Here is a 23,179-nt window from a genome sequence, read left to right on the forward strand (position 1 = left end):
AAAAAGTCAAATGCACTTGGACATTACATGGATGCTACTCCTATGTTTTGGACTTTGATAGTCTTTATTGGTTGCTGTTGGTTTCCATTGGGGTGCCTTCTTTTTTGACCCAAAATACTGACCCAAGAATAAAAAAGGGGCCTGATTTTGGGGTCGTAGTTTATCACACATTATGTGTTTACACTTCAATCTGTAAATAAATTATTGTCAAGATAATTTTGATGCTTTACATATTGGGTTGCCTTCGATTCCTCCTAAAACATTTGTCCAGTTTAAGGACAAATTCAGAAGTCCATGAAATACGGCATGTGAACAGACCGAGATACATGGACTGGCCGCGGGCCTCCGACCTGAACTCAACAGCCTCATATACAATATTTCTATGAAGCTGTCAAATTGGGGTCAGGAGACCCTTTTCCAGTCCTTCTATCATGGTGTGTACACGCGCCATATTTCATGGACTTCTGAATTCGCTCTTAGTGATTCACACATGTTGACATGATGTGATTTTTTTCCCCTATTTTACACCACAAAAAAAGTTTACAAAGCTGACGCAGCCAAAAGGATGTATACAGCACACAGACAAAAATTCACTGCTTAGAAATTAAAAATTAAAAAATTCAAGTTTTACAGCACACAAAATGTATACAGCACACAGACACTGCAAGGTGCATTGTGAAAGTGAGTAAACTCTGCCTTCTATGCACAGGGCTGCATACAGTGTGCTGTCGCTGGCTCGCCGCTGACATGTCCATTACAATTCCTGGTACCAATTCCACATTTTACCTACTCCGGACACTGTGAATTATAACTCTTTTGCCATTTGCAAAGTCTTATAAACGTCAGCACAGAAAGTGTCGTTACTGCCACACACCATTTCATAATACAAAATATTTGTAATTATTTTACAGGTCTCTAAGTAGAAATACCAGTTGTGCCAATAATTTACCAGTCGGGCGCAAACCTTGTCATCATTGACTTTGTTGTGATTTAAATACCACCTCGTTATCAAAGTTATATCATTAACGTATCTATGTCATGATGATGCTATGTCATGTAATGTTACCTAGGCTATCTTATACTGCAAGCCACCCCTACCACCCTGCGTGCCACCTGTAGATATGTACATTACAGCAACTCTATGTTGATGTAAGACTTTTATAAAGTTTTAATAAAATAATAATGTTCTGTTAAAACTTTATTTTCATTATGACGCAACAGATTTGATACTGAAATATGTTAATCCTCTTTGAGTTATGTGGGTGAATGATGACATCATAACTAGAAGTTGCAAGTGAAATACACCCTAAGAGTCTCCTTTGCAGGGTAGTGCTGGATAATGGGTCAAGGGTTTGAAGTACTGCCAGTAACGGATGAGTATTTTGCGCTAAGTCAAAATAGTTAGAAGAACATTAGGCTGCAAATGAGATGGCTGGTCATGGGTCAGCAAGGGGTTAACATTGCATTCATCCTAATGTCCCCTGTAGTGTCTGAAGGAGCATAAACGAAAAGAACTTTTCTGCCAGTAGGGGTCAGACTCACAGATGGCACAGACAGATAGAGAATGAGGTTGTGTTAAGAGAATGCCTGCACCATAGCTAGCTAGCAGTGGGAATTAGTAATCACTGGCTTTTAACGTGCATCACCCTAGGGCTTAGATGGGGACACCGAGGCGCTATAAGGCTAAGTGCCCACGATGCAGAAATGCTGCAGATTTTTTCCGCATCTCCCTGGCAGGAAAAACGCATGCGGATTTTACATGCGTTTTTCCTGCCAGGTAGAAGGGTTTGTCAAGCGTTTTTGCATACATTTCTGCATGCGGGTTATCAAGCGCTTTCCAGGCGATTTTAGCATCACTAGGAAAGTGCTTGACAACTTGGTCACACTATATAAATCCATGCAACCGGTATGGATTTATATGGCGTGACCAAATTAATAGTAAAAAAAAAAAAAAAAGAAAAATGGTAAAAAAGAAAAAAAAACCATTATACTCACCTTCTGATGGCCCCCGGTCTTCTCTCTGGTGCGTCCGGTCTCTTGTACTGCTCGCAGTGGTGTAAAAGGAACTTTCATGACGTCATTTAGTCGTGACAGGTCACGCGACCGCCGACGTCAACGCTCGCGTGACCTGTCACATGACTAAATGACGTCATGGAAGGTCCTTTTACACCATCGCGAGCTGCCGGGGAGCCAGGACGCATCATACAGGAGACCGGGGGGACATCGAAAGATGAGTATAATGTTTATTTTTTATTTTAAATTCTTTTTATTACAGGTACTATGGTACCCGGGTCTGGATGAGAGTCTCCTCTTCTTCAAACCCGGGTACCATCCGCACATTGAATCGCTTAATATCCGCATGTGCACATGTAGTCATGCGGATATTAAGCGATTCAATGCAAGTCAATGGCGGCAATTACGCTGCGTGTCCGCAAAATTAATGGACATGCTGTGGATTTTTCCACAATGATAATCCGCAGTGGAAATTTCCGCAGCATGTGCACAGCACATGTGGATTATCATTGGGGACCATGGGGCACGTATTACCAAGCGTTTTTGCTGCGGAAATTCCGCGGCAAAAACGCTTGAAAAACGCATAGTGGGCACGCAGCCTCAAACTTCAGCTTGAATTGCAATCATGTGACCTTTGTTCCATATTGAAGAAACCAGCTCCAGTGCAGAGAGAAGCCCATTCCAAGGGCATGGAATGCCACCGCAGAATGGAGCAGTGAGGCTTAGTCTTGTTTGTATATACTGTGCATCCTACATGAATACAGGATAGACAGATAAAAAATATAAATTCATTCATTTATTGATTGACATATATGCAAGTAGACAAAAATGTTAATAACATTAGAAGGTGCACAATACCAAGCAGGAGGAGACAGTACAACATTAGCGCAAAATAAACATATCTAGAAATTAAATATACTATTAAACCACTAAAATAATACAAAAGCACCACAAACAAATTATTAAAATCATTAGCCCACAAAGAGTATAATCAAATAAAAATTGAGAAGTTGCTTGGCTATAAATGATTTACAGTTTATCAAGTAGTAACAAACACTCCACAATCATTCGGAAACAAGAAATCTATGTCCGTGCTAAAGAGAGAACTAGAAGTAAGCAAAGTGGTAAATATAGCAAAGAACCATTAGGTGTAAGACTACACATCAAACAGTATATGTGTTCTGCTGCTGGAGTGGTGCCGAAACCCGACATACGGTTCGGCAAAGTTGGAGGATACAGATACAGTTTGGTATGTAGGAAGCACGCTTAGCTGTCTGCATCTCTCTCATCTCTCCTGTCTATTAGTTGACAGCTGGTTGGTAGCATTTAGATGTTGCTAGCGCAGTCAGCCAATCAGCAGCTGCACTGGTAACATCTTACGCTGCTGTCCAGTGTACTCACTCACCGCACAGGATATTACCAGATTCTATCAGGAAGTCCCTCCTCTCGACTCTACAGGACTGCGCTGACTATAAGGGCTTACACTCTACAGAAGAAAGAGACTCGGAGATAGAAAATGACTCTGTCATACAAACTATGCTACCTTGAGAATCACTGATGTGTGATGGCCCAGGTACCGAACCACCATTGTATAAGGTATGATCATCCACTAGATGTCATAGTTGCAGGTCATTATGGGGAGGTCCGTGCAGCAATATAAATTACATTATCTTGCTCTCTGATGTATTAGTAGTGTGGTAAATAGTACCAGGTATGTTTTTTAATTTTTTTTTTCTGAATAGTAAATCGTATCTCAAATTCGTATGAAACGGCTAATTTCAGGAAATTCAACTCAAACTTGATCTTCCATGTTTCCATCCACTCATCTTTACTCGTAACATACACTGTGTTCCAAATTATTATGCAAATAATATTTTCTCAGATTTTCCCAAATTACCTATATGAATTGCAGTCATTGTAATTTTCCAGTCAAATAACTATTAGAGTACAATTGAAAGGTTTTTTGTACAAACTGCCTATGATAACAGTATATTTAAAAAAAATAAATAAATAAAACTGCACTCAAAATGCATGTTCCAAATTATTATGCACAGCAGAGTTTTCAACCTTTTCATTTTAATAAAGAACAAAAAAATGGTCATTTTTGAAATTATAAGCATTAGCAGGTTATTACAAACTGAAATCATACAGTTTTCAACTCAAAATTTGATTCTAGGTGATGTCACATTTGCATATAGGACCCCTTGTCCGAAAGGAGCTTCCGAACTCTCTCGTCCATTGAATTTGTCAGGTTTTGGATGGTTTCTGGTTCAATTGTTTTGCATGAGGACAGAATACCCTCCCAGAGCTGTTGCTTAGATGTGAACTGCCTCCCGCCATCATAGACACTTCTTTTGATGATGCTCCAGAGGTTCTCAATGGGGTTGAGGTCTGGGGAGCATGGGGGCCACACCATAAGTTTGTCCCCTTTTATGCCCACTCCATCCATCTGGACCATCGAACTGTTTTGTTCACCGATGAGTGCCGTGCAACGCTCGATGGTCCAGATGGATGGAGTGGAGGATGGCTGGTTGATGGACACCCCATGCAAACACGGCTACAGCGCCAACAAGGAGGAGGTGGAATAATGTTTTGGGCTGGAATCATGGGGAGAGAGATTGTCGGCCCCTTTAGGATCCCTGAAGGGGTAAAGATGAACTCCATAATGTATGTTGAGTTTCTCAAACAGAACTTCCTGCCATGGTTCAAGAAGAAGAACCGTGCATTCCGCAGCAAGATCATTTTCATGCATGATAATGCACCGTCTCATGCTGCACATAACACATCTGCATCTCTGGCTGCTATGGGCATAAAAGGGGACAAACTTATGGTGTGGCCCCCATGCTCCCCTGACCTCAACCCCATTGAGAACCTCTGGAGCATCATCAAAAGGAGTGTCTATGATGGCGGGAGGCAGTTCACATCTAAGCAACAGCTCTGGGAGGGTATTCTGTCCTCATGCAAAACAATTGAAGCAGAAACCATCCAAAACCTGACAAATTCAATGGACGAGAGAGTTCAGAAGCTCCTTTCGGACAAGGGGTCCTATGTGCAAATGTGACATCACCTAGAATCAAGTTTTGTGTTGAAAACTGTTTGATTTCAGTTTGTAATAACCTGCTAATGCTTATAATTTCAAAAACGACCATTTTTTTGTTCTTTATTAAAATGAAAAGGTTGAAAACTCTGCTGTGCATAATAATTTGGAACATGCATTTTGAGTGCAGTTTGAGTGTTTTATTTTTTTTTAAATATACTGTTATCATAGGCAGTTTGTACAAAAACCTTTCAATTGTACTCTAATAGTTATTTGACTGGAAAATTACAATGACCGCAATTCATATAGGTAATTTGGGAAAATCTGAGAAAATATTATTTGCATAATAATTTGGAACACAGTGTAAAGCCGAAAAATGGAAGATCTCAAAGATTTTCACCACACAAGGTTTCAAAGGTTTTTAATGTAAGTAATAACATTATCCAAAGCCAGCTTTCCAGACATCCCATCAGGTTCATTAAAGGATGGTACAATTCCATGGAAGCCATCTTTAACATGATACCATGTGACTGGGACTCCATTGTCCTCCAGCCGATTCTTGTAGAGTATCCCATCATCACGAAGAACATCAAACTCACATGTTAGTATGTAGGCCTGTGGTAATTGATTGATCACAGCATCATTCGACAACAATGGAGAACATTGAAGGTCAAGACTTATCTTAACTTTCTCATAAATCTCTTTATTAAAGGGCGCCATAATGTGAGGTTTGTAGCCTTTGACCTTAAATTCCTCAGAACTCAACCATTTACTCAATTTTTCTCTTATTTCAGGAGGAACATGGCTGCCCTTTATCATTGCTTTTGATAAAGAAAGATCGCCACCTATATAGGTCATCACGTAGTATGGAAAATCTTCTTGGGATAAGAAAGGGACCATCTTGTTTTGTTGGTACGATGATAAATTGAGGTCCGCCATCTGGACCACTGGGTATATCATCACCTGGGCCAGAGGCTTTGGAACATCTGATCTACCCACAAGAGCTTGACAAACGGCAGCTGTAAGATTGCCCCCGGCACTGTCTCCACATATTATAACAGAAGACGGATCGACTCCATAATCTTGCGACGTCTTCAGAAAGTGAACTGTAGCCAAGACACAGTCATCAAAAGCAGCCGGGCATCTGTGTTCTGGGGCCAGGCGGTACCTAAAATATAGAATTTTTTTTAATATTGGACCTTTGTGGTTTTTTAAACAAGGGTCAATATCTGGATAATAAAGGCCACTATATGCATTATTTCCCACAACTACCCATTCCATGTAGTTTGTAGTCACTTTACATAAGGTATTATTAATTATTCCCAATTAGTGATGAGCGAGTATGTTCTGTTAACCATTTCGGGAAGCATGCTCGGGCGAGCATCGAGTATCTTCAGCGCGCTCGGGTGTTATGTTTCAGTCTCTCTGTGTGCATGATTTGCGACTGTTTGACAGCTTTGACACATGTGAGGAATGCCTAAGAAACAGACATTCCTCACATGTATTAAAGCAGTCAAACAGTCGCAAATCATGCACACAGAGAGACTGAAACGTAACAGCCGAGCACGCTGAAGATACTCGGTGCTCGCCCAAGCATGCTCGCCGAAAGAGTTAACAGAACATACTCGCTCATCACTATTCCCAATGAAAATGAGCAATGGTTAAGCTAAGTCCCTCAGATCGAGAAACATTTTTTGTGGCTACTTTCGGCGCTAAGTGATAGTGGTCCATAGCTAGGAATCCTCTGTACAAGGACAGAAGTTGTCTGAAGCAGGCAGCACAGCTCCTTCATTACACTATTTTAGTTAAACTACATGGAAATACAGCCTTCGTTTTTCAAAAATGGGAGGTGAAATTTGAGTTATTGCCTTGGACAATTTCAGTATTTTTTTGCTTTTTAATCAATCTCCCCTCCAGGCATTTTGTATGAAAATGAATACAGTTGCAGTAGTTCCACCAAAAAAACAATCAGATTTCATCTATAATCAGCTTTAATTGGATTGGTTGCTTTAGAAAGCTCACTTTTATCCACACTGATTGTCACCATACCTGTAAATTAAAGTGCTGAAAATCCCATATCATCATCATCATCATCATCATCACTACATCATTACAAATAATTAAAACATCAGGAAATGTTAGTGGAATGTTGTCACCTTACCCAACAGAGACAACCACGGCTCCGGAATTCTTCGTTAGGTATCGGCATAAGGTTTCATAGGCGTCTAAGCCAAAGGAAGAAGAGATTAGTTATTAGGATCCATTCTACTATCAGTATCATAGAAATTCTCAGGAGCCATTCTATCAAGACCCGTTAAAAAATGGCCATAATAATCTATCATATTTACTTAAGTAGATGATACTTGATGCTGCTAGTTATTAGTGATGAGCGAATATATTCAAAAAACGATCTCTAATTTTAAATTCGGCACAAATAAGGCACATTCTGATTCGTGATCGGAAACACAAGCATTTTTTCTTAAAATTGGCAAAAATCAGTAAAATTCGGTAAAAGTGCGGGAAATTGTATTGCTTCTAAAGTATTTTTAGCACTTTGGCTAGGAAAGTGGTGTGTATGATGAGCGGGGGGGATGTGTTTGCTGAGGTGAGGGGCTGGGGAGAGCTCAGAGGAGCTCAGAGGAGGGCATGCTTGTTATCTTTTTTTTCCTAACTTTAAATGTGCAAATCGCGGCTAGCCAATCAGGACGCAGGCACCATCCACAATGTCCAGACACTGAGGCTTGTGCCATTGGCTGCTGAAATCACATGTTCCTTGCTATATAAAGAGTAGAAATGTTGTTTTATCACCATTTTGTCATTATAATAGATCACAGAGGCTGCTGCTGATGCTGCTCCTGGATTCATTAGAGATTTTAGCTAGATAGGCAGTTGCTTTTAAGTCAGAAAGTTTAGGCAGCTAGTGTCCTGTGTGGCTGTGAAATCGACCTTCCGGCAGATTTTTTTCCTTGTGCCATTACTGAGGTCCATACAAAGACAGCAAGGCACATTTCATGGAAATTTGTTGTGCACTGCTTCTATTGTGCTCCATGCACGAGTACAACTTTAAAAATCTATTTTTTTCAGTTGCTAACGTGATACAACAAGCCATAGTATCCCACCTTGTCATTTTGTGGTGGTGAAATTCAACTGTATGCAGAGTAAAAAACTCTATTTTTTACAGTTGCTAACGTGATACACCAAGCCATATCTCACCTTGTCATTTAGTGCCACTGAAATTCAGCGGTGTGCAGAGCTGTTGCAGAGTAAAAAAATATTTTTTTCAGTTGCTAATGTGATACAGCAAGCCATAACTCACCTTGTCATTTTGTGGCGGTGAAATTTAGCTGTATGCACTTTTCATGCAGAGTAAAAAAATCTATTTTTTTCTGTGACAAATGTGATACAGCAGGCTAGATCTGAGTTTGAAATTGTTTGGAGCATATCTTTTCTGCTATACAGGCCTTATCCACACTAAAAAAATACTTTCTTCTGTTACTAACGTCATACAGCAGGCCAGATGTCAGTTTCAAATTTTGGGGTGCTGATATTGTTCTCCACACAGGGCTACACATGATAAAATCGAAATAGGTTTTCTTACTGTTGTGGTATGTAAAGCAGGCTATATTTCATCTTTTAATTCTTTGGTGCAGATATTGTTCTCACAGGGGTACACATGATAAAATCAAAATTGGTTTTCTTACTACCATGGTATATAAAGCAGGCTATATTTCATCTTTTAATTCTTTGGTGCAAAGATTGTTCTCCATACAGGGGAAAAAATACTTTCTTCTCTTACAGTAGGGGAGATATCAATTTGAAGTTGTTTGAAGCATATCTCCCATGTTATACAGGCCTCATCCACACTAAAAAATACTTTCTTCTGTTATTAACATGATACAGTAGGGTACATCTCAATTTGAAATTGTTTGGAGCATATCTTCCATGTTAGACAGGCCTCATTCACACTAAAAAAATATTTTCTTCTGTTACTAATGTCATACAGCAGGCCAGATGTCAGTTTCAAATTTTTGGGTGCAGATATTGTTCTCCACAAAGGAGTTCACATGGTGAAATCAAAATTGGTTTTCTTACTACCGTGGTATATATAGCAGGCTACATTTCAGCTTTAAAATCTTTGGTGCACATATTGTTCTCCACACAAGGGTACACATGATAAAATCAAAATTGTTTTTCTTACTACCGTTTTATATAAAGCAGGCTACATTTCATATTGTAACTCTTTGGTGCTGATATTGTTCTCCATACAGGGGTACACATTAGTGATGAGCGAGCACTAGTGATGAGCGAGTGTATTCATTACTATTCGCACGAATAGTACGGTATTCGGGTTAATCGTTATTCGGCGAGTATTTGTATACTCGCCTCGCTATATTTGGAAGTCCCGTCCTGCAGTTTTGGCGCCTCCTTTGCAGCCACTAAACATGCTGAGCTTCTTAACCAATCACAGTAATGCCGCAGACATCTTGATTGTGGGATTACTATGATTAGCTGGCCGCCCAGCGTCATAGGGTCTATTTAAGCCCTGCCGCCGCCATTTTGTGCACATTGCGTCTGGAGCCTGTGTTCTATAAGCATAGGGAGAGATTGCTGAGCTGCTAGGGAGAGTGTTTAGGCCTCTTGATCAAACAAAAGCCCTTGTAAGGGCTACCTGCAGTGTGTACTAGTTCTGTGTTTAAAGGAGCCACTCACTAGCTCCATAATACCACCAAAAAATAGCTCTTTTCAGAGCTGAAGACTCACAACAAAGTCAGAGTACAGGGGAGAGCTTGTGTATTAGCTAGGGAGAGGAAAGAATATTCTTCTAGTGTCCATCTTAAAACAGCTCTTGTCAGAGGCAAAGCAATATTTTTCCTGCACACACAGAATTAGTGTTGTGTGCTGCCTTTTTTTTTTTTGTTTTAGCACTGATCTATTTTCCCTGCTGTTTTAGGGGTCAGAGCCTGCCTTCTGTCCGTATTAGTGTACGTAAAAAATCTTTGATGGCCCTGCACAAAGCAGTAGTCCAAACATTTTCTACTGCCTGCTACAAAGCAAGCACCAGCCCATTTTAACCACTATTTTGGGGTGTCAGCCTGCCTTCTGTCTGTATTAGTCTACGTAAAAAATCTCTGATTGCCCTGCACAAAGCAGTAGTCCAAACATTTCCTACTGCCTGCTACAAAGCAAGCACCAGCCCATTTTAACCACTATTTTGGAAGTCACCAACCCAAGGGCCACCAATCACAAATAGTAGTTAGGCTGGAGTAGGAATACTGTCCTGGTTTGTCCACTGCACAATCTGCATAGGGTTTGTAAAAATTAGCCCTATGGGCTGAGTCATGGTTGATGCTGGAAGCCACCATCCCAAGGGCCTCCAATCACAAATAGTAGTTTGGCTGGAGTAGGAATACTGTCCTGGTTTGTCCACTGCACAATGTGCATAGGGTTTGTAAAAATTAGCCCTATGGGCTGAGTCATGGTTGACGCAGGAAGGAAATGGGTTCTTATGGGAAGAGTGTGACATTAACAGCATTAGCATGAATCTGCATTTTTGGTGAATTTAGGTAGGCTTGCTCTCATCTGGAGGGATTACAAACTGTGGAGATATCCAGTCCTTGTTGAATTTAATCAGAGTAAGTCTGTCTGCATTTTCCATGAAGAGGCGTGTGCGCCTATCAGTGATGATTGCCCCAGCGGAACTGAAAACACTCTCAGACACCACACAAGCAGCCGGGCAGGCCAGCACCTCCAAGGCATATAAGGAGAGGTCAGGCCAAGTGTTCAGCTTAGACACCCAATAATTAAAGGGAACTTAAGCATCAGAAAGGACGCACGTATGGTCACTTAACTACCCCTTGACCATGTTCTGCAACTTATCCCTCCTTGGCATTGTTACAGGCACAGATAGCCTTTACTGTTGTGCTGGTCTATTGAAAATTGCCCAATTTGTGTACATTTTCCCCCCACCTCTGTTGGAGCTGGTGTTCTTGTCTCTCCCCATTATCCCCTGGTGTTGAAAAGAGCCGGTACCTCTGCCACCAGCATTGTCAGAGGGTGATGTTTTCAGCAACTGATCTACAACGGCCCTCTTGAACAATTCAATTGCAAAATTGGAAATTTCTCCTTGTACCGTGGTTCGAGAAAGGTGGCCAACCAGTATAGGTCGCTCTTGTCACCTGCACCTTAAAAACATCTCCAGAATCCGACCTTTTCTCACCTTTGAAACTGCTAAAACTCTTACTGTCAGTCTTATTCACTCTCGTCTGGGCTACTGCAACTCTCTTCTGATCGGTCTCCCTCTTACCAAACTTTCTTCACTTCAATCCGTCCTGAATGCGGCAGCCAGGGTCGTATGTCTGTCCAGCCGCTTCACCGATGCCTCCATCTTGTGGCAGTCATTACACTGGTTGCCCATTTACTACAGGATGCAATGTAAACTCATCACTCTCACCCACAAAGCTCTCCACAGTTCTGCACCACCTTATATCTCCTCTCTCATCTCTGTCTATTGCCCTACGCGTGCCCTCCGTTCTACAAATGACCTAAGACTAACATCCCCCATAATCCGAACCTCGCACCTCCGTCTCCAAGACTTCTCTCGTGCTGCACAAGTTCTCTGGAATGCTCTACCCCAGATGATCCGACTGATGCCTAGCCCCCACGTCTTCAAGCACGCTTTAAAAACCCATCTCTTTAAACAAGCCTACCACCTCAACTACTCAGTAAAATAACTTTCCCCTCTTCCCTCCTTCTAAATATTGTTCTGAATCTGCACCCTACTATTCATCAGTCTCCACACTCTCCATGCACACGATAACTACCCTTGATACTTGATTATTGCAGTTAAACATACTGGCTGATGACCGGATCATGCAGCTTTATATGAAAATCCCTACTTATTATAATTGCCTGACCTGAAATAAAAAGCATTTTTCACCTATTGTGTACACCCATTGCCTTGTTGAAAGCTTGTGAGCAGGGACCTCACTCCTAATGTAACTGTTTAAACTCAATTTACTGTATGTACATGTCTCCGCTTAATTGTAAAGTGCTGCGGAATATGTTGGCACTATATAAATAAAAATTATTATTATTATTACTGTTGGATAAAATGTGTATCACGCGAGGGTCTTGCCACAGACACTTACACATGAACGGTGCCATGTGGGCCAAGCTGCAAAAAGGCAAATGTTCTGTGTCCCCAACAGTAGAAACAGTACCCATCCTCTCCTCACGCTGACTCGCCTCCTCCTCCACCTCCTCCTCTCCAGCCCATCCAGGCTGGACAGACATGAAGCTTGGGTTGGGTGTCCCCTCTGTAGCATTACGAGTCCCCTCGGTAGCACAGAAAAACAAGTCCTCTCCCTCCTCATCCTCCTCATCTTCCTCCTCATCACCCAATGTTGCCTCAGAATATTGGCTGGGCTGGGTAGTATCATCCATTGGGAAATCTGGCTCCATACCAACATGCTGGGCACTCAAAGCTTCCTCTTTGAGATTATGCAGTGATTGTTTCAAGAGACACAGCAGCGGGATGGTTACGCTGATAATAGCCTGATCACCGCTCACAAGGTTGGTGCAGTACTCAAAGTCCTCAAGAACCTCACAAATGTCAGCGATCCACACCCACTCGACAGTTGTTATGTATGGTGGCTGACTCTCAGTCTGACCGGCATACTGAAGCTGGTATTCAGCTACTGCACTCTGCTGTTCACTAATCCTCGCCAACATATGATAGGTGGAGTTCCCCCTCATGGGCAGGTCGCAAATGAGTCAGTGACTTGGCAAATTCAAGCGCTTTTGCAGCGCTGTAAAAGCAGCAAAAGCAGTAGAGGAATGGTGGAAATGGGCGCTAATACGGCGCACCTTCTCAAGTAGGTACGGCAAGTCACGGAAAGTTTTCAGAAATTTCTAAACAACTAGGTTCAGCACGTGTACCAGCTTGCCAATCTTTAAAGCCGCCACCAGATTATGCCCATTATCGCAGATGACCAGACCGGGTTGGAGGTGCAGCGGGGAGAGCCACTGATTGGTCTGTTGTTTTAAAGCTTGCCACAGTTCTACTGTTGTGTGTGCTTTCTGATCTAAACAGATCAGCTTCAGCAGAGCGTCTTGCCACTTTGCCGATACGCTTCTGCACAGGTCCCAGCTTGGCAGAGAAAATAAATTATAGTGAGGGCCCTACAATATGAATAAGTGAGGGCACTCTCAAATGCACACAAGAGGCACCTCCAAAATTTCTAGAGGAGGGCACTTCAAAATGTATGTTACAGGGCCACACACGGGCTCTCACAAAACTCAGCTTTCCTGCCTTACTGCAGGCCCTCTGGACATTTGAATTTAGGGCCGCAGTATCACATGGTGGTGGAGGAGGAGGAGGGTCAAGCCCAACGCTACAATGATGGAGGGACCGCCTAAATGTCTAAGTAACAGCTGTCCCTCCAAAATGCATGTTACAGAGCCACCTGAGGCCTCTCAGGTCAAAGATCAACATACCTACTGGTGCGTTCTAGCTATGCTTGTAAAGTGCTGGGGAATAGCGAACTAAAAATGATGTATGACAGAAGGATCTACAAAATGTATAAGTCAGGGCCCTCCCAATTGTAAAAGGCGATTGTAAAAAAGCCACAACAGCATGTGTGAACAAAGGCTGAAAGGGATATTTTTTTTGTTTCTCTGGTTTATTTAGCCTTATAAACAAGTGATTATGCAGGAAAAACTGTTTCTTAACCTTTTTGGCCTGTTAAATGCAATTTAGGTAAGGTTTGGTAGGTGTTCTTTGTGTCTGTACAAGTGGCATAATACTGCAACAAACTTATTACCAGAAACCATATGTGAGTCAGTAATGCATGTAGGCACATTTTCCAGGCTCTTCCCATTCAGTTTCATCACTTTCCCATCCATTTCAGCCTTTTCTTCAGGCCCCCAGACCTTTTTGTAGGGTCAAGCAGAAAATTACTCGCATTTCCCATTGACTTACATTGTACTTGCTATTCGGAACGAATACTTGATTATTACAAAGTACTCGTTACGAGTATAGCGATTACGAATATTACGGTACTCGCTCATCACTAGCAAGCACTAAATGTGCTCAACTTAGTGGTTCAGCGGTTTCTCAAAACCTACCCAGATCTTCCAGAGGTGCTTGTGAAAGTATGCCGCATGTGTGCCCATTTCAGAAAGTCAGCTACAGCTTCCACCACCCTCGAAGTGCTCAGCTGCGTTTGCAGCTTCCAGCTCACTGACTGGTGTGTGATGTCACCACACGTTGGAAGTCAACGTTGCAGATGTTGGGAAGGATTTGTGAGCAGCAGAGGGCAGTTGTTGAGTACCAGCTTCAACATGCTCGTTGGAATGCAGGTCAGCCTCCGCACATAAGACCTGATGAGTGGGCATAGATGTCAGACATCTGTGCCATCCTCCAAAACTTTGAGGACTCCACCAAGATGGTGAGCGGCGATGATGCCATAATTAGCGGCACCATCCTGCTTCTCTGTCTACTGAAACGCTCGCTGCTCACAATTAAAGAGGAGGCATTGCAGGCGGAGCACGGAACTATACAGGGTGATACTACACAGCCCAGCCTCAACTCAGCTCAACGCGGATTGGGTGATAATGAGGAGGAACAGGATGAGGAGGAGAGCATGGACAGTCGTTCTGTCAGGACTGCGAATATTTTTAATTACATTTTGGCCATTTTTGCCCTCTTTCAAGATGGTGTCTTTTGTCTCATGTGCCCCTTGTCTTCCTGCTTTATAACTCCACCCCAGCCTCTAATCAGTGCTAGAGTATTCTGCCTGTGACCTGTTCCTGGTCGTTTCCTAGTTTCTTGCTCTGCCCTGCAGACCTGTTGTGGATCTTCTGTTACCTGCTCTCAGAGACTCTGCTGCATTCAGTTGTTACCAGTATTCCTCCTTCTCCTGGCTGCTCCTGCTGCTACCTCTGAGCCTCAGTCTTCACCTGCGTTCTGCTAACAAGTAAGCTGGTTTCTGCTCTGACTCACCTGCATTAGATAGTTGCAGAGCACGGGACTGTGCTGCACTATCAGGGACTTCCTACCCAGGCCCCCCTGGATAATCTAATATATATATTGTATGGACTTCCTTGAATGGACTTGATAAAGACTTCCTTGTTTTCTAGCATCCTCTAGTGTGAACTGTGCTTTACAGACTGCTTTGCTGATTGCATTTAGAGCATGGGACTGTGCTGTGTAACATACCTGGCGGCGTACTTGCATAGTGCACCATCTCCCACTATGCAGGATCGCAATCTTAGCCTTCAGTCCAGTTTGTAAGCCGTGCTCCTGTTCTTACTGTGTTCATGCTCTGGTCTGACTGCTTAGGGCGGCGGCCCGGTTACTTCCTGCTTCTTATAGCTGCTGTGGGCGCACCCCTAATGTGTCTCCAGCCTATTGCTGTGAGTCCCTGGATATTTAAACTCCCTCCACCCAGTAGGAGGTGCCTGAGCAACACCTTCACTCAGTTTGTCTTTGCATTCTGTCTTGCCAGGTCCTGTTCTGTTACCTCTGTCTTCTAGTCTGTGTTCGCGACTCTGGGGGCTGTACTCCCAGACTTGCTCCTGTTTCTCTGCAGTAGCAGTTCCTGTCTGAACTGCACCCTAGCCTGTTTGTCCGCCATTCTGGAGGCCGTATTCCCAGACTCTCACCAGTATCTCTGCAGTAGCGGTTCCTGTCTGAACTGCACCCTAGCCTGCTTGTCTGCCATTCTGGGGGCTGTATTCCCAGACTCTCTCCTGTTTCTCTGCAGTAGCAGTTCCTGTCTGAACTGTACCTTAGCCTTTTACCTGTTTTGTCTCTATGTCCGTCCCTTCCCTTTTCCTGCATTGTCTGAACCTGCACCTAACTCCTACTCGCTGTCTTTGTACTTCTGTTTGTGAGTTTTGTGTCCACTCGCTACTTCATAGCAAGTACCTTGTGTGTATCTGGTTCTGCTTGTCCCTTTTCCCTTCCTCCGTATCTTCCTGTATTTTCCAGTCTGTTCCATGTGAATAGAGCCCTGTCCTCTCTGCCTTGTCCACCGCACTTGCGGTTTCTCTCTGCTCTGACTTGCCCACCGCTCCGGCGGTTTCTCTCTGCTCTGACTTGTCCACCGCTCCGGCGGTTTCTCTCTGCTCTGACTTGCCCACTGCTCCTGTGGTTTCTCTCTGCTCTGACTTGCCCACCGCTCCGGCGGTTTCTCTCTGCTCTGACTTGCCCACCGCTCCTGCGGATTCTCTCTGCTCTGACTTGCCCACCGCTCCGGCGGCTTCCCTCTGCTCTGACTTACCCACCGCTCCAGCGGTTCCACCTGCTCTGCCCTTGCTCACCTCTCCGGTGGTATCTCTCTGCTCTGCTTTGCTCACCGCTCCGGCGGTTCCTCCCACTCTGCCTTGCTCACCGCTCCGGCGGTTCCTCCTGCTCTGCCTTGCTCCCCGCTCCGATGGTTCCCCTGCTCTGCCTTGCTCACCGCTCCGGCGGTATCTTCCTGCTCTGCTTTACCCACCTCTATGGCAGTTCTTCTCTGCTCCGCTTGTCTACCGCATCTGCGGTTCTGTTCCTGAATCTCAGTCTGTACTGGACCCTATCCAGTCTGCGCTCCAACCTGCTAGTGCCTCCCTGTCGGCACCCCAGCCGTGCCGGCCAGTACCCCCTCCTGCCTACATACCAGCTGTGCTTGCCAGTGCCCACCTACCAGCATACCAGCCGTACTTGCCAATACCCACCTGCCTGTGTGCCAGCCTACCTGCCTGTTCCTGCTTTCCCCGGTGTGGGTCAACAACTGTGACCGGGGTCTGACCTGGAGTCACACCTGGTCCCTCTGCTCGGTTCCCCCTTGGTTCACGGAGTCGTTAGCCGCCGTGCGACTTTGGTCGGATCGGGTAGATACTTAGTTACGCCCCTCCAGGCACTCCCCGGTTCATGGTACAGTGGGATCACTAATCATGCCCACACCAGTCAGTCCGGGCGTGAGCGTAACATGCTGCACTATCAGGTACTTCCGACCCAGGCCTCCCTGGCTAATCTAATATATATATTGTATGGACTTCCTTGCATGGACTTGATAAAGACTTCCTTGTTTTCTAGCATCCTCTAGTGTGAACAGTGCTTTACAAACTGCTCTGCTAATTGCATTTTCCCCAGAGTGTTTATGGACTTTGAGTTTTCGTCTACTCTTGTTTAAAACACCGTGTGTTTGTAATATAAACTTTGACACCTATAAACTGTGTTCTGTTGTATATTTGTTCCACGCAAAGAGACTCCTGTGGTATCCATTATAATTATTACATGTTCTCTTGGTGAGGACAGGGAAGTCTTGGCTGTCTTGGAAGTCTTGATATCCCTCTTTCAGTCTGTGGGAAAGCTGTATTAGGTTCACTTAATGATGACCTTCAGTGGCCTAAACAGTGGCTTTGCTTCTGCACATTTTTCCTCAAAATGCATTGCAGATCAGGCCATTGCCCAACTCTGTAGTCATGAAACTCAAGGCGCAAAGAAAGATCTTTGTGTGTCGAAGCACCGAGAAGTGTGAGCTGATATTGGACGGGCTGCCATTGCTTATAGAACAAGCTGCATTAGAGGACTTTCTGGGAGAAATGACAGCCGTAGGAAATACGGTTTCCCTCTATGCCAGTCCTTTCACCAACCTAAAGAATTTTGGCTGTGGTGAAATACAACTCTCAACGAGAAGTAGTGTCAGACTGAAGAACATTTGACCCACCAGAGGATTTGACTCTGAGGGCCCACCTTTCTCCCCCACTCAAGAGCCCCATAGCCCCAAGGTTTGCACTATGAACTCTCCTGAAGGAGAAGCCTGGGCCTACCGGAGGATTCTCTGGTTCTCTGGTGGGCCCGTGCAACCCTGCCTAGAAGCAGCCCTGGTTAAGAAAAGTCTGTGTGAAGGTTCCCGGACACTCTATGGCTGCTTTATTTTTACTGTGGACTGGCTCCAGCAATCTATAAGACTTAAGATCTGCAATCTGACACCTTGGCAAAGCCTAATTCTGTTCTTCCTCAGATATCTAACAAACAGGTCATGCTGGAGAAATTTGCACCTACTACCACTCAGTGTCTTCAGCTCCTTTGTGAGAAACTAATGTTTGGGCAGCCAGTCTTCTGAGATGGAAATTGTGGATGGCTTCGCTTCTGGTACTAGTTGCCATTACCATACCATGGCGTGCCATAATTCACTGGATATTCCTGGCTGGCTGGAGACAAGCTCATCCCCACAGAAAAGTACTAGTGTCACGGAACAACAAGGGGGTGTCCGGCGGACAGCACAACACACGGATGCAATGGGAGATAGAGGGGAAAGGAGGGCCCTAGCGGTAGGGAACAAGGGAAGGGACACCTCCTGACATCAACCTGTGCCTGTCCCATAGCTACCTATCGTCCCTAGAAGGGTCCCATACCCCGTGCGTGATCACGTGCCTAAGCCCTCGCTGGCCCTGGCTAGTGCGCAGGCCATCGAGACACTAATCTCACCACTACAATGGAGAACACAAGGAAGGGAAGACAACCAATGGAAGATAACTACATAAAATACTTTTATCTCTCCAACAGAAAACTTCACTGTTGCAATAGCAACGAACACCACAGCTTCTCCAGAGACTGGCTTCTTCAAAGAGGTCAGAATAGAATGAACTATAACCGGCAGTCAGCTGATGGATCATGTGGCTATTTAAAGAGAGCTGGGAGTGGCACCAACCAACATCAGCTGACCTCTAATAAAAGGCTGCCAGCAAGAGACTAACATTAACCCTTGCTGGACCAAAAGGAAAATATGCATTTAAATTACAGCATAACCAGAGCTGCCACAAATCTCCAAATTATTCGTGACAACCAGCAAGCTAAGGAAATGGTGGCCTCTATCATCATCAGGGCCAGACTGGCCATCTGACAATTCTGGCAAATGCCATAAGAGCCTGTCTGGTTGCGGGCTGCCTTATCTGCTACGTTGTTAACAGAATCGACATCCTCAAATCGCTCATACTGTTAACAGTTGTGACGGAGCACAAAGTCACTGGCTCCGTCACTTACCCCAGCAGGCCGTGGGTTTCCCTTGTATCTGCGGCCTGTTGGGGGGTACCATCATACCATATAGTGGCTGTGAGGTGTACCATCATAATATATAAGGAACTGTGGGATGGACCATCATATTATATAGGGGGCTGTTGGAGGGACCATCATACTATATGGGGGGCTGTATGAGGACCGTCATACAGTATGGGTATTATGGGGATCTTCATAGTGAATGGGGGATCTATCATACTGTGTGGGGTGGCTGTGGGGGACCATCTTACTGTGTAGGATGGCTGTGGTGGACATTATACTGTTTGGAGGTCTATGGGGTACATTATACTATGTTGGGGACTGTGGTGATTATTATAGTGTATAGGATGGTTATGGGGGACATCATACTATATGGGAGCTGTGGGCTAATCACACTGTACAGGGGGCTTTGGTGGAAATTAGAATAATTAACAAAAAACACCTGCAAAGGCTTCTTAAGTGTTTAAAAAGGTCCTTTAGTCTGTTTCAGTAGGCTCCACAATCATGGGGAAGACTGCTGACGACAGATGTCCAGAAGGCAGTTATTGACATGTGGCACCCCTGCGGGTTCAGTCGCCACAGAGGTACTGCATCTCACCCAGAGGTGTGGTATCCCACTCTCAGGTAAGGATAGAGTGCTGCCCGGGACCCTAACACCTGCATCCAACACGTCCACTTCAGTAGGGCAGGGCGAGATTGCTCCTACGGGAGAGCACAGTCCCTGGTCCCTGGCTGGAGTGGAGGGGAACCTAGTGAGGGGGAACCATGTAGTGGGTGTGGGTGGAGGACGTAGATCAGGGGAGCACTTGTGAGGAAGTGATATAAAAGAGGGAACCATCTTAGAAAGACAAGCCAGTCAGAGGAGGAAAGTGAGGGGAGCGGAGGCTCTGCACGAGCTCTGCTCCGGAGGCGGGCCTAGTGAGAGGCCCAGGACTGAGAGGGGAGAGGGAGCAGGAGAAAGGCTCCAGGAACAGAAGGGATCCCAGGGGTACGGGCAGTACTGGAGGCCACCCGTACGCCCGAATCTGCCAGAAGGTAGAGGGATCGAGCCGCAGAGTGGACCGGCCCCTAAACTAGTGGAGAACTACAAGGCTCAGCTAGGAACCGGAGGCTGCTGTACTTGCAAGGTGCAGTGGCCACATCCGCAACTATATCGCCGAGAAGGTGGCCACATAGGGTCCAGGGGACTACAGGTCGCCCGACAAGACCTGAGGCTATCGGATTGGGACACTGGTTGCAAGGCGCAGGGCAGGAGGGTGAGAGCCAGTGCAGGAAGACGACTGAGGAAGGCACATAGAAAGGGGTCCTGTCAGGCACTCTTGAATTACCTGAGGGATTGCTGAACCCCTGCCTGGTGAATGCAGCACGACGTGGGAGATTGTAGTCCGGAACCTGTAACCTGAGGAACTTAACAACTGTGAGTAAACTCGGAAGACTGCACCCCACTGCCTCTGTGATTATTGTCTGCGCCATCACCCCCTGCACTACAACGCCCAGCATCACCTATACCACCTATAACATCTACACTGCCCTGGAGCTAAGCTCTACCTGCGGAGAGCCACACCAGCTTTGCTGCACTAACATCAGCTCCAGAGGACCTGCTCCGCAGCAGCGGCTCCCTTTAGCCGCATACCACAGGTGGCATCACAAACTTTGTACATAAATCCCCTGTAAATATTCCCATGTTGAATGACCGCCCTGGGTCACGGACCGGGCCACCGCCACTGTGACATCTTCCCAAACGACGACCAACCCGGCACCGAGTACCCCACGGCCCAGGGGGCGCGTCAGACACACTTCACAAGGTCCCATGGTTCAAATTTCCAAAGATGAGCAAGACTTGTGCAAGTCCACTATTCTCTTCCTAATATTTTGGCTGATTTCTTTAGACTTTCCCATGATGCTACACAAAGAAGCAGTGTGTTTCAGGTGTACAATATATCCACAGGTGTGTCTCTAATTAACTCAGATCTTGCCAAAAAACCTATCCAGAATTGTTTAAAGGCATAGTAATCTTAGTGTATGTAAACTTTTGACTTTGCAGTATGTAATAAAAATGCAAATTGTTACGGGTCCGGGTGGTGGAACCTCTGTGCTTCGGTGCAAGGAGGGACCAGAGGGGTGTGACTAAGTACCTACCCGGCCTGACTAAGGTCGCATGGCGGCTCAATCGACTCCGTGAACCAGGGAGGGATCGAGCAGGGGGACCAGGTGCCACTCTGGGACCGACCTTGTGTGAGAGCAGGTGACACCCACGGGTCAGATGGCAGGGACTGACCGGTACAGCGGATGAGCACGGCTGGAAGGCAGACGGGTGGTCCGGGTAGATAAGCAGGCTGGTTCGGCAGATAGCCAGACGGGTGCTCCAGGTAGGCAAGCTAGCGGGCACGACAGGTAACAGGCAGGTGCTCCAGGTAGGCAGGCTGGTGGGCACAACTAGTAACTGGCAGGTGCTTGCAGGTAAGCAGGCTGGCGGGCACGGCAGGTAACTGGCAGGTGCTTCCAGGTAAGCAGGCTGGCGCAACTGGTTACTTGCAGACAGGCGGGCAGAGCCCATAGACAGACTGGCGGGCTGGACTGTAGACAGACTGTCGGGCTGGATAGCAGTCAGGCTGGCGGATGGGACTGATAGGCAGACTGGCGGGCAAGACTGTAGCACAGACTGGCGGGCTGGACTGACTGACAGCAGGACCTGAGGGCTGAAGCAAATGTTAACACAAGGAGCAACAACCTTGCACAGGCACCTCCATTTTGGAGGAGGTGCCTTATATAGAGGAAGTCCTCCGGCCATTGGCCGGGGACTCTTTAGGATGGCGCGCGCAGCCCCTTTAAGAGGGAGGGAGCGTGCGCGCCCTAAGCACAGTGCCCGGGAATCTGCGTGCACCAGCAGCAGCAGCAGGGAGGCCGGAAGACGCTGGACCAGGACCGCGGCGATGAGGGGAGCGGTGTCTCTGCCCGCCAGGAGGCAGAGACGCCGATGCTACAGTACCCCCCCCTTTGCGCCCCCTCTTCTTTAGGCCTGCAAAAATTTTTTTAAGAAGATGAGGGGCCTGAATGTTCTCCCTGGGTTCCCAGGACCTCTCCTCTGGGCCGAACCCATTCCAATCCACAAGAAAGAAGGTTTTTCCTCTTACCCTCTTGGTGGCCAAAATGTTCTCTACCTCATAGACGTCCTCAGAGGATACCGGAGCTGGAGTGGTACCTGGATCATCAGAAAAAGAATTAAGGACAACTGGTTTGAGGAGAGATACGTGGAAGGAGGTGGGAATCCGTAAGGTGGCCGGGAGTTTCAGCTTGTAAGCCACAGGATTAATTTGGTTCAAAACCTCGAACGGACCGATGAACCGCGGACCCAACTTATAAGATGGTATCTTGAGACAAATATATTTGGAGGAAAGCCAGACCTTGTCTCCCGGAGGGAATTGAGGCAGACCCAGACATCTCTTATCAGCATGTCTCTTCATCCGCTCGGAGGACTGAAGAAGCGCAGATCTGGTGTCTTCCCAAATTGCAGAAAATTTGCTGACGAGAGACTCCGCGGCAGGATTGTCCACTGAAGAGGAGACGGGAATTGGAATCCGGGGGTGTCGACCGTACACCACAAAAAACGGAGATTTGGTGGAAGACTCGCTCTCATGGTTGTTATAGGAGAACTCAGCCCAGGGCAGGAGCTCAACCCAATCGTCATGGTGAGCGTTGACAAAGTGCTGAAGAAAGCTGGTAAGGATCTGGTCGATACGTTCCACTTGACCATTAGACTGAGGATGATAAGCAGAAAAGAAATCCAAAGAGACATCCAGCAGCTTGCACGTAGCTCTCCAGAAGTGCGAAGTGAACTGAACCCCGCGATCAGACTCAATGTGGAGAGGTAGGCCGTGAAGACTGAAGACGTGATGGATGAAATCCTTAGTCAGCACAGATGCAGACGGAAGACCAGGCAGAGGGATGAAGTGAGCCATTTTAGAAAAGCGATCAGCGACCACCCAAATGACCGTACAACCGGCAGAAACAGGGAGATCCGTAATGAAGTCCATTGCAATGTGTTGCCATGGAGCGGAAGGCACGGGAAGAGGAAGAAGACG

At 45.8% G+C, this 23,179-nt stretch overlaps 1 pseudogene; it reads right to left on the reverse strand.

Moving 5' to 3' along the window:
- Positions 1 to 5,356: 5,356 nt before the first annotated feature.
- The window catches only part of LOC141172483 (arylacetamide deacetylase-like 4), a 74,232-nt pseudogene continuing 56,409 nt past the window's right edge, over positions 5,357 to 23,179 (reverse strand).

This window comes from Phyllobates terribilis, unplaced genomic scaffold, assembly GCF_046119375.1.
Source record: "Phyllobates terribilis strain yellow unplaced genomic scaffold, ASM4611937v1 Scaffold_12__6_contigs__length_324123572, whole genome shotgun sequence".
Taxonomy (NCBI): Eukaryota; Metazoa; Chordata; class Amphibia; order Anura; family Dendrobatidae; genus Phyllobates; species Phyllobates terribilis.